The 16,161-nt window shown below is 32.6% G+C and overlaps 2 long non-coding RNA genes across 2 annotated transcripts in view; one reads left to right on the forward strand and one right to left on the reverse strand.

Annotated features, from left to right (window-relative positions):
* The window catches only part of LOC127724362 (uncharacterized), a 55,326-nt gene extending 40,215 nt beyond the window's left edge, over positions 1–15,111 (reverse strand). The window contains exon 1 of the long non-coding RNA XR_007992461.1: positions 15,037–15,111. This is a non-coding gene — a long non-coding RNA (uncharacterized LOC127724362). The remainder of the gene's footprint in view (positions 1–15,036) is intronic.
* LOC127724358 (uncharacterized) lies at positions 2,001–7,255 on the forward strand. The gene is made up of 4 exons (XR_007992457.1): positions 2,001–2,123; positions 2,636–2,707; positions 4,418–4,601; positions 7,187–7,255. It is a non-coding gene; the product is annotated as an uncharacterized LOC127724358 (long non-coding RNA).
* Positions 15,112–16,161: the final 1,050 nt, after the last annotated feature.

The following is a 16,161-nucleotide window of genomic DNA, read 5'->3' on the forward strand; positions in this document are numbered from 1 at the left end:
CTGGTCTGGTCAAGCAGACCTGTCCACAGGTCTGGTCTGGTCAAGGAGACCTTTCTACAGGTCTGGTCTGGTCTAGTCAAGCAGACCTGTCCACAGGTCTGGTCTGGTCGAGCTGACCTGTCCTGGGAACAGGTCTGCTCTAGCAAACTTGTCCTTAGGTCTGGTCTGCAGCAGTCATAAAAAGCCAGACATGAGGTCTGGTCTGCTAGGGATAAAGTTAACTTACAGGTCTGCTAAAATTTTCCGAAGTTAACCTATAGAGCAGTCGTAAGGACTGCTTTAAGTTAACTTGTGTACAGGTTAGGACCGCACCCATCTGTACAGTCAATTGTACTTTTATTGGAGCATGCAGACGGTGTGATGTATATTAATACAACTGGCTAAATGAAAAAAAAACAAAAAAAAACAACGACTCCCTGTTGTTACCAGGAGACGGAAAATGGCCGACATAACAATATTAAACCTCCGTAAGGATCGGAAAGTGGGCGGTAAATGATGAGCAGTGGAGCGGTTAGTAAATGAATAATGTTAAAATGAATGGAGTGACAGTTTTCGAATGTAATTTCTAGGTCAAATTTGATAAATCATAGCGGTAAAAAAAGTTGTACTGTGTTTTAGGCGGACAGGAACCCTTGAGCCAGACTATAGATACAAAGTTGTGGTTTTGTCTACTTCAAAGTTTTCTTTTAGGGTGCATAATTGGTTCAAATGATATCTTTCTATAACATCTTCCTTTTTTACCTTTTATATTCTTCCCTAGGTTAATTCAAAACGGCCATAGACTGTCGGTATTTATAATAGATTTGTTCCTCCTTGTATATGTGATTGTGTGTTTGTGTCTGTTCGCTGATCGTAAACCGCTGTTTTTGTACACACACGTGTCTTAACTAGCTTTGCTATAATTCGAATGTGTATTAGTCCTTTGAATTTCAATATTGTGTCCTCCAATACCAAAGGAGGTTTTATATCCTCTACCAGTTGTTTCAGGACGAATAAACTACACTATTCAATGTAATTACCCCTTAATGACACTGTCCCGAAATAGGACTTTATTAACTTTCTCAAATGTTTCATATACAAACCGACGTAGCATGATATATTCACCTGGTTAAACAAAAGTTGGTTGATAAATTGATATGTGTGAAGAATTTTTTGTATTTTGTTATAAAGTATTAAAATAAACAAAATGCATGTTTTTAGAAGGACACACTGTGAAAAAAATTAAAACATTTAACTATGTATGATATGATGCCAGAAAAAAAATCTAACCAGGAAACTTATATCCCATTAATCTCAAAACAATTATATAAGAAATATCTCGGTCAAGTATTATGTAACGTAAAATGACCAAAAAATCAGTATTACAAGGAAAATTGGAACTTTTAAAATTTTATAGATTCATGGATCAATAGAAATTACATTAATGCGGTACCCCCTCCCCCTAAAAAAAATCTAAAAAAACAAAACAAAAAGCAAAAATAAAAAAAAAAAAAAAAGGCAAAAATACCCGAAAAAAATGAAAACAGAAACCATTAAAATGTTTTTACAAACGGAACGGAAGGCTTACATATCCTTTATTAGCGTTTTTATTCCTCCCTAAGTAAATTCAAAACGTCCATTGACTTTCGACTTTTAAATATTTATATATATGTGTATGTGTATATATGTGTGGGGGGAGCGGTGTGTGTGTGTGACGAGTATAATTATTCCCCTTATGACGCTGTTCCAAAATTTTATCTGTTTTAACTGCAAAGTAATGTGGCATATTATATGTATCCCTCTGAAACAAAAGGTTGTTGAGTTTTTCCACTTGAAAAGTGAAAAAGTAAACTAAATATTTTGTAAAGTAATTACATTGTTGCGTCATATAATTGTGTAATAAATTTGTTTTCCAAAAAAAATAATGTTTATAGAAGGAAAAACTGAAAAAATAAACAGCATGCACACAATTAATAATGTGTTATTTTTATTTTCTCTGTGTCATATGATCATATGATGAATGAAACAATAACTATTTATCCTGATGTTTAAACACACAGTCAGTCTACTATAAATTCAGACGCAAAACGTTGTACATCAAATAGATCTGACCTGTATACGTTAGGTAAAAAAGCAAAATTAAGGTAAGTAGTCTTTCATTTGTTTACTGTTTATATTTAAATGACTTTTGTTTTATCATCTGTTATGTAAAGGATTCTATTTAAAATTCTAGTTAGCTTTTATTACATTATCTAACTACTGTTTAACGGAAATACATTTAATGGCAACGGCAATAAGTTAATACATCCTAAGATGTATATCTCAGGAACAAAAAGGAAAGAAATTCTTGGATGCTAAAGTTAAAAGTAATGATATATGGTAAGAATGTAAATGAGACAACTATCCATTGAAGACCACAGGACAAAACCAACGGCCTAATTTTTACTATACAACAATAAACGAAAAAAACATAATCATGATAATGGCATCCTGCAACCAACGACAACTACTGGATAACAGAACCCCTCGCTGAGGACAGACACACAAAAAGTGTGGCAGGGTTAAACATGTTTGTTAGCGCTCAAGACTCCTCTTACAGTTGTGTAACAACACTACATTAGAAAATGCATGTACGATCTTTTTAATATTTTTTTAGGAAACCATTTCAATATGAAAAAAATAACAATTGTTGGAGCAATTTTTGTTTTACTTCTGATCTTTTCATGTGGTGAGTAAACACATTTCCTTATCTTAATAGTTAATATTATTAAGTAACTTAAAATTTACAAAAAAAATATTTAATGGTATTACACACATTAATATTCAGTTCATCATGAGTTCGGATCGATCATAAAACATGCTTTTGTATGTTTTTTTTCTAATTTTAAATACTGTCCTTCATAATCAAAAGTGTGTTTGTATATGAAGAACAGTAAAAAAAACGACAAAAAAGGTGGAAGGAAAATCGAAATTTTAATTAAAGAACAGACAACACGATGACCAAAAGGAAAAAGAAACAAAAGTCAAAACAGAAGTACAACATAGTTCTAGAACTAGAGCAACAAGAACCTCATCGTAAATAGGGGAGGGAATCAGGCGCTCCGGAAAAGTCAGCAGTAACTGCTGGACTGATTTGATATTACTTAAGTTCAAACCCGCGGACAAGTCCTTACCGGGCATAAGGCATATTGCAGAAGCATATTAAAAAAGGCCCAAAATTTATAAATCAACGTTACAAATGATTATATTTGCTTATTATTCAACGGAGAGTAAGAGAGAGATGAATGGTGAATTATATGATCATTTTAGGTAGTATTTATTTGGAGGCTAAACATTATAATTAACTTTTAATCGATTGAGTACATGTATAACGTTTACGACTCAATTGCAACAGGAAACATCTATTTTAAAAATAGTTTACGTAGAATAACTTAAGTGTAACCCAGATGACATACACTTATAAGAAATGTATTTAAAGACTTTGTCGTGAGTGAACCTTCAAGGTTTTATATATAAGATTTGAACATTTTAAGCGCACGGTTAAACATCGTTTTTTACGTTATACGGGAAATTAAATGGATTTAATTTAACAGTGCGATTGAATGAATATCCTAAAAAGCTATTGCAATCCTTATTTGAATATTTCTTTGGGTTGAATGTTTTATTTGGTTTTTTTCATTGATAGGTACATGTTTAATTGGCGTTTACTCCTAATTTTTTTTATTTCTATAATAGAAAGAAAAAAGGATATGATGAGTCATTTCATGAAACATAATAAGTAGAGGGGCATTATGTTTTTCGTTCTGTGCGTCCGTTTGTTCGTTCGTTCTTTCGTTCGTTCGTCCGTCCGTCCGTTCGTCCGTCTGTCCCGTTTCAGGTTAAAGTTTTTAGTCAAGGTAGTTTTTGATGAAGTTGAAGTCCAATCAACTTGAAACTAAGTACACATGTTCCCTATGATATGATCTTTTTAATTTTAAAGCCAAATTAGAGTTTTGACCCCAATTTCACGGTCCACTGAACATAGAAAATGATAGTGCGAGTGGGGCATCCGTGTACTATGGACACATTCTTGTTTTTTTTTTTTTAATTAAAATAACAAACGCAAAGGAGAATCGCTGTTATTGATATTTTTCCATCTCTAAGTCAGTTTATTTATATTATGTTGCCGAGGAAATTACGTTTTGGTCTACAAATTATGAATTATTTTCATATATGTATGCTAAAATCAAAAAAGAGTTAGTCTATCTAAAAGAAAAGAGAGAACGAGGATTAAAATGGTTTAATTGTTCGTTAAAATATTTTATGTTGAATCACTAAAATTTCATGAAACCTATTGCAATCTTGGATTTTTACGAAAAAATTTACGTGTAAAACACACACACATACATACATACATATACACGTACACACATTCATACATACATACATACATTTTCAGTGATGGAAGTGCAAGGGGCGGAACCCAAAAACAGTGTACGGGTTCTCAAGTGTTCTAAACACTGCCTACTGCCATTTATGAAAAGCAAGTGAAAAAAATGTTGTAAAAAGAATGGAAAGAAACATGGACGATGCTTTTCTGTCTTTTGTGTGTGTTGGAACTGGCCATAAGGTTTAACATTAAGGTTAGTATAACTAATAATCGTCATGACATGACAATATTTTATGATGCATAACAGAAAGGGTGTACTAAATTTAAATGAGAATAACCATATATAACTAGTCCAATTTCCCCCTTAGATTAAGTGAGATGTATATATTTGAACTTAATAACAGCCTGTCTTATAAAATACAAAATTTATTTCAAATAGGTCTTAATTAGCTTTGAACCAGATTTCAGTAAGTATTCTTAGATCGGTACTTTGTGTCTTTCGTCAATTTGTTAGTTGTTTTATGTGCTTTGTGTAGATCTAATGAGTCAAGCCTTTTATAACTGATATTTAGAATTTGTTCTTATGTTGTGCCGTTTCACTACAGTCGTCCCACATAAGGGGAGGGTTGAACGCTCGCAAACATGTTACTCCGGCACATTCTGTTTGTGCCTGTCTCAATTCGGGGTCTCAAATTCAGTGGTTGTCGTTGGTCGCTGTCTATCATATTTCTGTTTCGTTTATTGCTTTTTTTATCATTACGAAGTTTTAATAGCTTACTATACGGTATTGGTTTTGCTCATTATTGATGACCGTACGGTTACCTATAGTTGCTTACATCTACTACATTAAGTCACTGGTGGATAGTTGTTTTCTCATTAGCAATCATAGCACACCTTCTTTTTTATATTGTATCTTGACGAAGTGTGTATTAAACATTTTTTGTAATTTGCATTTAATTGAGTGCATTTAAGACTTGATTTTTTATTATGGAATCCTTCGACAACTGAACTGGCTCCTTTCAATAATACCACATTGAAATGCAACATGTTTACAAACTGAGTGCTGGGATTGCTAATTTCAACAATTTTTTTTTAAAAGAAGTCAATTAAACATTTATCATTTAGACAATCATATAAAATATTGATAAAAATGTATATAGTATATATAATAACTCATCCGGAAACTATTTAAAGCATTTTCCATATTATCAGAATCTTTAATGGAAAAATTAATATCTAAACTTGGTACTACATAATAGTCTTCATTCATCTTCCATAATCTTGCAATAATTTTTTATGCATAGATAATAATGATTACATCACATCTCATGCCGATGAGTAAAATTGAACTGTTGTATTTAAAAAATCTTTGAGGTTCGGCAAAGCAAATGATTGATTTTTGTATCTACGAAATATTTATCTACCTATTGAAAGGCCTGGGATTTGATTAGTTTATTTAGATTCTTTTACTGGCATAGAAAATAGATAATCCTAGTACTCAGAAAGGGTCTGCTGCTAGAACTTATTCTAATCCAGTTGTATATATTGTACAATATTCAGGTGACACAGCCAACATTTCATTTTTTTTTACTTCACGTTTGTCGTCGTCGCCCGTTTTTCTGTCGTTGAAATTATTTTTTTTAAGATTCTCTGGGACAACTGTGTCAATTGTTACAAACTTTACCTGAATATTTCTACGGGAATCTAGTTTAAAAATTGTATTCGGGGATTTAATCAATCAACAAACAAGGTCGCTGTTGTTTAAAATAGAACATAGGTTTAAATGCAGTGTGTGGCTTATAGGAACCTAGAGCAGTTAGAGAAAAACTGACAAACGATAAAAAACAGCAACAGGTCAACATTTTTCCTATTGAATTATTAGAAAAATCAGATAACCGATTTTGGTGTTATTGCCCCTGGTATCTATTTTTAGCAAATTTCATAGTTTTGGCTTAAATCTCCAAAACTAAAACAATTAGAGCAAAACTGATACAGGGTAGAACAAAAATCAGCAGATCAAGGTTATGTCTCATCCTATTGAATTTTCAGAAACTTTGGACAGCCCATTTGGAATTTGTGCCCCTGAAATGTATTTTTTCTGCTTAAAATTTCGAAGCTTTTGGTCTTTTGAAAACAATAACACATAGAGGGAAATTGTAAACAGTAACAATTGACTAGAACAATAAGATATACAAATAGTTCTACATGACCGAAAGCCTCAATTGACCCTTTATAGGTCTGGAGTAATTGCCTTTGAATAATGATTTTGACCCTTTTTGCATTTTAGCGGAAACTTTAGCAGGTAGAGTGATTCTATTAATTGTACAAATGTTCAGCAAAATAAGATCGACAAATAAGCCAGCTTGGTTGAAATCGTCAATTGGCCCCTTAGAGGAGTTATTGCACGCTAAAGATGGTTTTATCTATTTTTGTGGGGTTTTTTTTCTGTACAATTGGAAAAATTGAAAAGAACCGAATTATAACGTGATCAATTAAATGGGCCTTGTTACTCATTTACTACATTCCTGATTATTTCATACGCCATTCCTTGTGCCCCCTTAAATCATTCTATATTCACCATACACCATTCCATCATTCCTCATTCTCCATTGCACCCATTTCCCACATTCCCACTTACACCATACAACAAACAAAAACTCAATTAATCTGTTTTGATACAATATGATATACATAAAATGGAGACATTGTGTATTCCTAATTCATTCTAAATACCAATACATGAATGTTGAGTACTGCATATTATAGACAGTGATTGTCTACTTAATTTGTAGAAAACATATCAAGAACAAAAAGTAATCTTACTGTTTTCTTTTTCAGAACAATGAGCCTTAATGATACTGCCTCGTGTTAAAAGTTGAATTAAAAAAATAAGTCATCAGACAAGAAGTTTTACTTTATTCAACAATATACATCTATTTCCCTTAAAGACTAACAAGAATGCATCTTGGTTCAGTGTTTATACCATATTTTAAACTCTATAATGACTAGAGTCTGGAATGAAAATAACACAAAACTACAAAATGACAAAAAACACTACATAAAAAACTAAAGACTGAGCAATACGAACCCCACAAAAAATCAAGGATGATATTAGGTGCTCCAGAAGGGTAAGCATACCCTGCCACACATTGGGAATTCTTCGTGTTGCTCATGGTAATTACAGATTCGGCGTTAAATCTCTTTAGGTCATGTAACAATCGCGTAAAAATGGACTACGACAATTGGATCATATCCGTGGTCATCTATGACACAGATATTCAATAACGGTCTACAAACTCATGATGGCGCCCGTAAAACTTCCATAGGGATGACTGAAACTTTACCATTATAATTTATTAGTTCAATAGCTTCCTTTTAAGCAGCAACCTCTATAAATAAAATCATGATTGGAAACGCAGGCTCTGGAATATCGTATCAACTGAGATATATATACCTCATATGTAGGGGCATATTTTTATTTACTACGTAGAAATGGAAAGTGCAAGGGTTAAGTAAAGGATACGAAACATTTTGAGGCTAATATTACTCTGTGGCTCATTCAACATACTGTTTTGAACATAAGACGATTGTATAAGGAAATACGTCAAGCTCTTAATCGTTCCGAGTCTACGAAAGATGTGACATTCAAGAATTGTGCATCAACACTTTTTTCCAATAAGGACGAAAGCATTACGATATAAAGATAAGTACAGAAAACCAATGATCATTTTAATGGTCGATTTTTTATAGTTTAGTACCAAATATAAACCTCTTAGTCTTTATTCATATGAAGTCACTCTAATAGTTTTGGATTTGATAGTTTTTCCGGTTGCATTGGTTTCGAAAATGATTATCATATATATACCAGATTTATGTTTAAACTTGCACACTTCTTTACAGGAAGTTTTCTCAACTTTTTCATGATTTTGATTTATGAGGTTCAAATCTTACAAGTCGAAAGGAAGAAAACGAGAGACGACAAAAAGACAAACAAGACTTCAAAAAACTACATAGAAAACTAAAGAAACAGGGACCCCATTAAAAACTGGGGTTATATCAGGTGCTCCGGATGCGTAAGCAGTTCCTGTTTAACCAGTGGCACCCGTCGTGTTGTTTTTAATAGTTACCTCTCCTACATAAATTGAAAAGCCTCAATCTGCTTTAACGAAGTTCATGATTATTTCTTATTGAAATAAATTTTGAATTTTAATTTCTATATTATGTGGTATGATTGCAAACTAGACCACAATCTACCAGATACTACATGCCCTAGATGTAAGCAATTATACGTGTAGGTAACCGTACGGCCTTCAACAATGAGCGAAACCAATGATAATAACTCAATAACAAAGAAAAGAGGGAAAACTGTCTTCATTTCTACAATTTTTGTTCAAAACTGGGATTATGTATTCTATGAATTAAAGAATATCTGGGATAAACATCTTTGAAACAGCAAACCGACAACACAATAGAATTTCTCAATACATCTGCAAATCAACAAATGGTATTCAAAAATAGATGATTTGGGAAATTCTTAAATGTCCAAATTAAAAACAAAGTTTGGATTTATTCAACTTAGACAAACAAAGACCTGAAAGGAAAACAAAATTTCCCAAATGACCAAAAACATTAAAATAAGACCCCAAAAAAATCAAGTACTGACAAAGGTTCTGACTGGGACAATTGCATAAAAAGTGGCGAGGTTTAACTGTTTTTTTTTTCTAAATCTCAACCCTCCTTCATTATTTCGATCAATTGAATTACATAAGATACATAAAAAAAAAATCATTCAATCTCAGCACAGATTAAGCACGAAAATCAATAATAAAGATTCGGAAGGGGTTCCGCGGAACCCTGTGTTTCGCCTACAATTGCTGCTGTCAGTGTAAAAGTGTAATGTTGACTTAAAAGTGAGTCCATTTATCAGTAAAATACAGAATTTAAAAAAAAAATCAAACTTTCTCTTTAAATGCTATTTCTTGGTCTTGAAATTAAGCTTCTGTCTAAGTTTCATAAGAATCCATCAAGGTGAACAAACTTATCATGTCAAAAATTTTTTATCCAAGACTGTCTGTAAATCATCTCTCTGTAAAAGTCAGTCTATACGAAAAATACTGTAAATGAAAAGGTCTTTTCAAAAGTTTGCTTCAGACATTATTTCTTAATCGTAAAAAAAAGTTTCATAAAATTCTGTGAAGGTTTGACTAAGTATTTGATGTCTAACAAACTTTAACTCCAGACTGTATCTAAATGTAAAAGAAAACTAAGTCCATTCAACAGTGAAATACGTAAATATGAAAATAAATATTTTCAAAATGTTGCTCTGGATACTGTATTTTAGTCATAAACAAGCTTCTGTCCAAATTTCATTCAATTCCATGAAGGTTTGACAAAGTTATTATTTACTGAAAAACTTTAACCTCAGACTGAATATGAATGTTAACTATAAAAAACTAAGTCCATTTAACAGTAAAATACGGAAAAATGAAAATAAATGTTTTCAAATTTTTTGCTCTGAATACTGTATTTTAGTGACAAACAAGCTTCTGTCCAAATTTCATTAAATTCCATGAAGGTTTGACAATGTTATTGATGACTGAAAAACTTTAACCTCAGACTGAATATGAATACTGTAAAAAAAAAACTAGGTCCATTTATAAGTAAAATACGGAAAAATAAAAATAAATGTTTTCAAATTTTTGCTCTGAATACTGTATTTTAGTGACAAACAAGCTTCTGTCCGCATTTCATTACATTCCATGAAGGTTTGACAAATTTATTGATGACAGAAAAACTTTAACCTCCGACTGAATATGAATGTATAAAAAAACTAAGTCCATTTATTTCAATTTACAAAATTTCAATACTGGTAACTATGATGAGTTTATTTATCAGTAAAATACGGAAAAGGAAAATAGTTATTTAAAAAAAATTTCGCTCTGATACTGTATTTTGGTCATAAACAAGCTTCTGTCCAAATTTCTTAAAATTCCATGAAGGTTCGACAAAGTTATTGATGTCTAAATAAGACTTTAACCCCAGACTGAACCCGAAATGTTGACGCCGACGACGACGAAATCTATGAACGCTGTTTCTCGCTTTTTCGACATCAATGTCGCAAGTTCGACAAAAATCAACACCGTTTATAGCAATGTTTGAATTTACCGAAATCAAAATCAACGTATTAAAATTGTATGAAATCATGCTATACTATATCTATATATTTACACTATATATTAGAATCTGTGACTTTATATCAGTTAAATTTCATACAGGAACGTCACATAGCTTTATTGATATAATAACTGTAAAACAAAGTGAATGACCATCATCATGTGAAATACAAGTGTAATCAACTTCATGTAGATTGAGCCATTCGTTAATAAGGAAACCCTATATTTATGATTATACAGGTACTAGAACACATCCGCGACATCCACGATTCCGTGACTGAATTGAATTACATACGCCTTAATTTTTTAGCCTGTATTTGTACTATTCGTATTGTCATCTAATAAAGTCATGCTGGTTCTGCACAGATTTCTCTGCTTTCAAAATATTTCTGTTAGAACCCGTCCTGGGTTTTTTTATTACAACCCTTGCATGCCGATGAGAAAGGACGTGAATTTCTTCCCAGAGAGAATCCTTCAACATCATTGAAATTGCTTTGTCAAATTGGTTTCATGGATAAATTTTAATCCTTACATCGTATATTTTATGTTTTGGTTTATATTTTTTTGTTGGGGAAGGTTTCTGCAGATATTTTCCGGATTGATTGAGACATGTGCGCACATGGGATCCATAGATAGTTTCCATGTTTTAAACTATCAGACCAATCTATTATATTGGATCGGTAGATTCTTTCCGATATCCTTTATCGGAGGATTTTCGGCTATCTTGTACTAGGAAAACAGCAGGGCTTTAGCGGTATCGGTTTGGAATCCAAGTATGTCCTTACCGGTTTCCCGTTTGTTGCCATGACATTTGTCTGGCATCTGCATGGGGTGAACTTATCACTATGTCACTAGCACACTGTGCAACTAATAATATCCCTACTGTAAATGTTTTCAGTTCGAAAATATCCGTTTTAGAATAAAAAAAAATATGCCTAATTAAACATTTTGCTTTATCATAGAAAGAAATATATTCAGTCACTTTCGAAATAATTTGATAAGTTGATATAACATGTATAAGCTCACATTTATGCTTTCAATTCATGTAGGGGTGGTAAACTATTATTATACTAGTATCCAATAAATTGTCCAATGTGACAAACTTCGAAAATCAGGAATGCTCAATGATAGTGCCATTGTTCTTCGAATAACAAAAGACATACAAATATTGACAATATAGTGGATTACTATTAATACAAAATATGCATATATTTTGTCAAATGTCTTTGTAACTACTGAGCAATGTATATAGAGTTCCGTATGAACTTGTTTCTACGGTACTTGATGTACAGCAAACTCAAGTACATAGGATGATTTTTATGTTTTATAGGTATGGCTAGAAAGGGTGCTTAGAATGAAGTAATTTTGTACATCTTAAAAAATTGACTGTAGCAGAAACAAACAAAAACTGATATCCAACCAGTTATATGATAATCAACAATACCCGTCTGCTTGCTCCTATTAAATTCAGATTCACTAAACGCAAGTCTAACGTTTGTCAGATAGTTTTATATTCAAAAGATTTGTGTGAAATTTGACAGCAACTGCGCAATCCGCTAGACGTCGTATTAAGAGCAAACACTACTGCTTTGATCCTGTAGTGGGTTTTTTTTTACGAACATTTGCAAATCGACTATTTTTTATTATTAAAAACATTACCTTCATTTGCGTCTTTTAGAGATTAACGGGGTCGAATTGTTAGACATTTACTCAAAATTTCGGGGTTTTTTCACATGTGTATCCTTTGGAAAACGCAAACCTAACTTGTTTGTTTCAAAAGATAAAACATAAACATATTTTTTTGAAAAAGAAAAAAAGAAATGGAATAGCTTCCTACCTGTCGATAAACTATTGGTAAAAGGTTAAAAACACAACAGACATGGGTTATGATTGATAAGTTGGAAATTCAAAGACAAAAATACATAAACGAATCATACTAGTAAATAAAGATAAGAATTAAATTAAAAAAAATACCAAATAGATTTCGTGCGTTCGATGCGTTTTTTTTTGTTGATTTACCTGCATCAGGAATGCTCAAACCCAAACAATATAAATTCATATCTAGACCTTTCCTTTGATATTGAGACAGATGGACGACTTCATACTACATTTTATGACAAACGTGATAATTTCAACTTTCTGGTTGTGAACATTGTATTTCTTAGCAGATGCATACCCTCTACTTTATCGTATGGCGTTTACATATCTCATGCATGTTCACATTTTACGGATTTCATTAACAGTGGTATTCTACTTACAGAGAACCTGCTTTAATAGAGTTATTAGGAAGAACGACTGAAATCGATACAACATAAGTTTAACGGTCACCATCATAAACTGATTGACAGATACGATGTGCATTACTCAACTCACTTGCGACATGTTGTCGCGGTCTTAGATACCAGTTTAGTCGTTTATTATTTTTTTAGTGTGTATTTTGGTCATCTCACTGTAGAAGATATATGTTTTGGGCATCTGTTCATTGTACCAAAAATGATATGGAGTATAAGTTGGCGGCACAAAATCCCTATAACATGCGAACAGTCTTTTAACATAAGTTACCAGTACATATAAGTTTCAACCTCCTATTCCAGTAGTTATCCTCATCTAAAGTCTGGGCTATTTGCGATTACTCTATCCCCTATTTTTTTTGTTTTAGTAAAAGTCCTTAAAAGTAAGTGCACAATCTTCGCCAGCGTCTATCTTCTGTAATCAAGTGATCAAGTTGGAGGTCCTATTTGGTCGTCCTACGCAAATGGTACTTGTCGTTTGCGAAAACTTGAAGACCCCGTGACTTTTTGACTGACTAGTGTCAGAAACGTTTTTACAACGTGATTGTAAGAGTACCATTGGTTAAAAATCTTGATAAGAAGGCTTCTAGCATCAAAACATAACATACCACTGTTACATGTCTTAAACTGTCATCAAAACATAACAGTAGTTCCATTATTTCTGAAATTAATTCTAACATAACTTTTGATTTTTTAACCCTGTATACCAACATTCCCCATGTGAAATTATAAAATTGTTTTGAATAAACATTGAATGACAAACTTTTTTCTTATGTGACGTTTACATTTTCTGACGTCAGACACGCGAAGCAATGAATGTGGTTTTTATTTGATAGATGCTTTTGTGCTTTTTTTGTGTTTGTAACACAGTGATGACTGCTGTACCCATTTTTTGACTATTTTATTTATAATGTCTGTTTTGTTCACGCATCGTTGTAAATATAACGGAATTTGATAAGACTGTCGTACAAGTGAAAGGTTTAGCACTATAAAACCAGGTTCAATCCACCATTTTCTACATTTGAAAATGCCTGTACCAAGTCAGGAATATGACAGTTGTTGTCCATTCGTTTGATGTGTTTTGTCATTTGATTTTGCCATGTGATTAGGGACTTTCCGATTTAATTTTCCTCGGAGTTCAGTATTTTTTGTGATTTTACTTTTTCCATATAACTTACAAAGGTTATAAATTGATTGAGCATACTGCTGTCGCCATTTTTTAAAGGCTTATTTGGAATCTAAATATATTTAACCTTTCTGTATTAAATGAACCAAAATTTAACTGGAATTAAATTATTCATTTTGTTATATTTGTCAATTGTATTCAAAGATAAAAGAAGGACTACGATGTAGACAACACAGGGAAGACGGCCCCTTAACTTACAAGACGAAGTTGGTGGGTTACAGGTATGTTTCTTATATAGCTTTGAAAAGTACTTTTGGTGAGAAAACCAATTGCTTATATACTAGTAATCAAACAACATTACAAAATAAAATAATAGAATTCAGATAGAATCAGAAAACAAGAGGCGAAAGATACCAAAGGGACATTTAAAATTAAAAGTCGAAAATAAGCCTGTGATTCAGTGGTTGTCGTTTGTTGCTGTGTTACATATTTGTTTTTCGTTCATTATTTTGTGGTACATACATTAGGCCGTTAGTTTTATCGTTTGAATTGTTTTACATTTGTCAATTCGGGACCTTTTATGGTTGACTATGCGGTATGTGCTTTGCTCATTGTCCAAGGCCGTGCGGTGACCTATAGTTGTTAATTTCTGTATCATTTGTTCTCTTGTAAAGAGTTGTCTCATTGCCAATCATACCACATCTTCTTTTTTATAATGACAACACCAAAGCTAAAAAAACGAAAACAGACAAACATCAGAGCACAAAACACAACAACCAAACACTGAGTAACACGAACCCCGCCAAAAATTGGAGGATTTCAAGTGCTCCGGAAGGATAAGCAGACCCTGCTCCACATGTGGCACAATGCATCTATTTATTATTCTAAAAATGAGCACTCAGGTAATCCCACATACAAAAACGTATCATTTGATAAGGATGAGATTTTGGCGAATCATTAGTCCTTCATGGCTGTCATACAAGTAAGAGGTTTAGCTAGCTATTAAACCAGGTTTAATCCACCATTTTCTACATAAAAAAATGCCTGTACCATGTCAGGAATATGAAAGATGTTGTCCATTTGTTTCATGTGTTTGACCTTTTGATTTTGCCATTTGATTAGGGACTTTCCGTTTTAAATTTTCCTCGGAGTTCAGTATTTTTGTGAGTTTACTTTTTACACAAAACAGACAGTAGATACCCAGGGGGCATTCGGAAATCATAATTCCAATAAGAACAGGTAATACTATGACCAAAAATAAAAATCATAAGAGGACACAAAACAATAACACATAAGAAACTTAATCTGAGCAACACGGGCCCTACCAACAACTGAAGGGTAAACTAATGGGATCAAGACCGGTAATAAGTCATATTCGGTAATGTTACAATCGAGAAAAAGAGGGCGGGATTGTGGTTACGACCAGTGGCAAATATCCTTAGTCATGTGTGACACAGAAATTCAACAACGGTCAACCAGGTTTGACGGCGTCCATAAAACCTTCGGAGGGATAAGCTTAACTTTACAACTTAACGCCCTTGAAGCAATGGCTTTCTGATAAGCAGTGACCATCTAGCAAGGAAATTCTGATAGGAAACCCAAACCCTGAAATATCAGATCACCTGGGAGATATATACTCCGTATGCAGGCGCTGCTCGAATGTTGCTTCACAAAAATTGAAAGTTTATAATTATAAAACAGAAATGATCTGTTTTATCGTAAAGTTGACTTCTCTACCAACGCTAATTGTAAATTTCTAGATGTATGTCAAGATATAAGACAGACTTAATTACATCTGTGGTATCCTTTATTTCAGATTATTTGGGATATATGCAGGCAACATAATCACCAAATTTCGAATCATTAAAAAACAGGAACTGTGATTTCGTTAATTTCAATATTTGTTAACGAAAAAACAAGGTATTCATATTGAAATGTAAAAATACCTTGACCTAGAAGTCTTTTACAAAAGTTTAAGTATTTTTGTAGATAAACATTCTGGATAGGATGTTTTGGTTAGATAAAAATAAACAACTTATCAGTTTAACTGATAAAGTTGAGACATAGTTTGTATTTTGAAAATGAACATAAGACATAGGAAACAACTCTTTGTTCGTGTTGTTGTTCAGAAACAACTCATTGAACACAAATCAGGCATTATAGTTGATCCTTCTAAATAACAATAGTTAAACATTTATACAAGAATTATAATTATATTGATGA

This window comes from Mytilus californianus, unplaced genomic scaffold, assembly GCF_021869535.1.
Source record: "Mytilus californianus isolate M0D057914Y unplaced genomic scaffold, xbMytCali1.0.p SCAF_14, whole genome shotgun sequence".
NCBI lineage: Eukaryota > Metazoa > Mollusca > Bivalvia > Mytilida > Mytilidae > Mytilus > Mytilus californianus.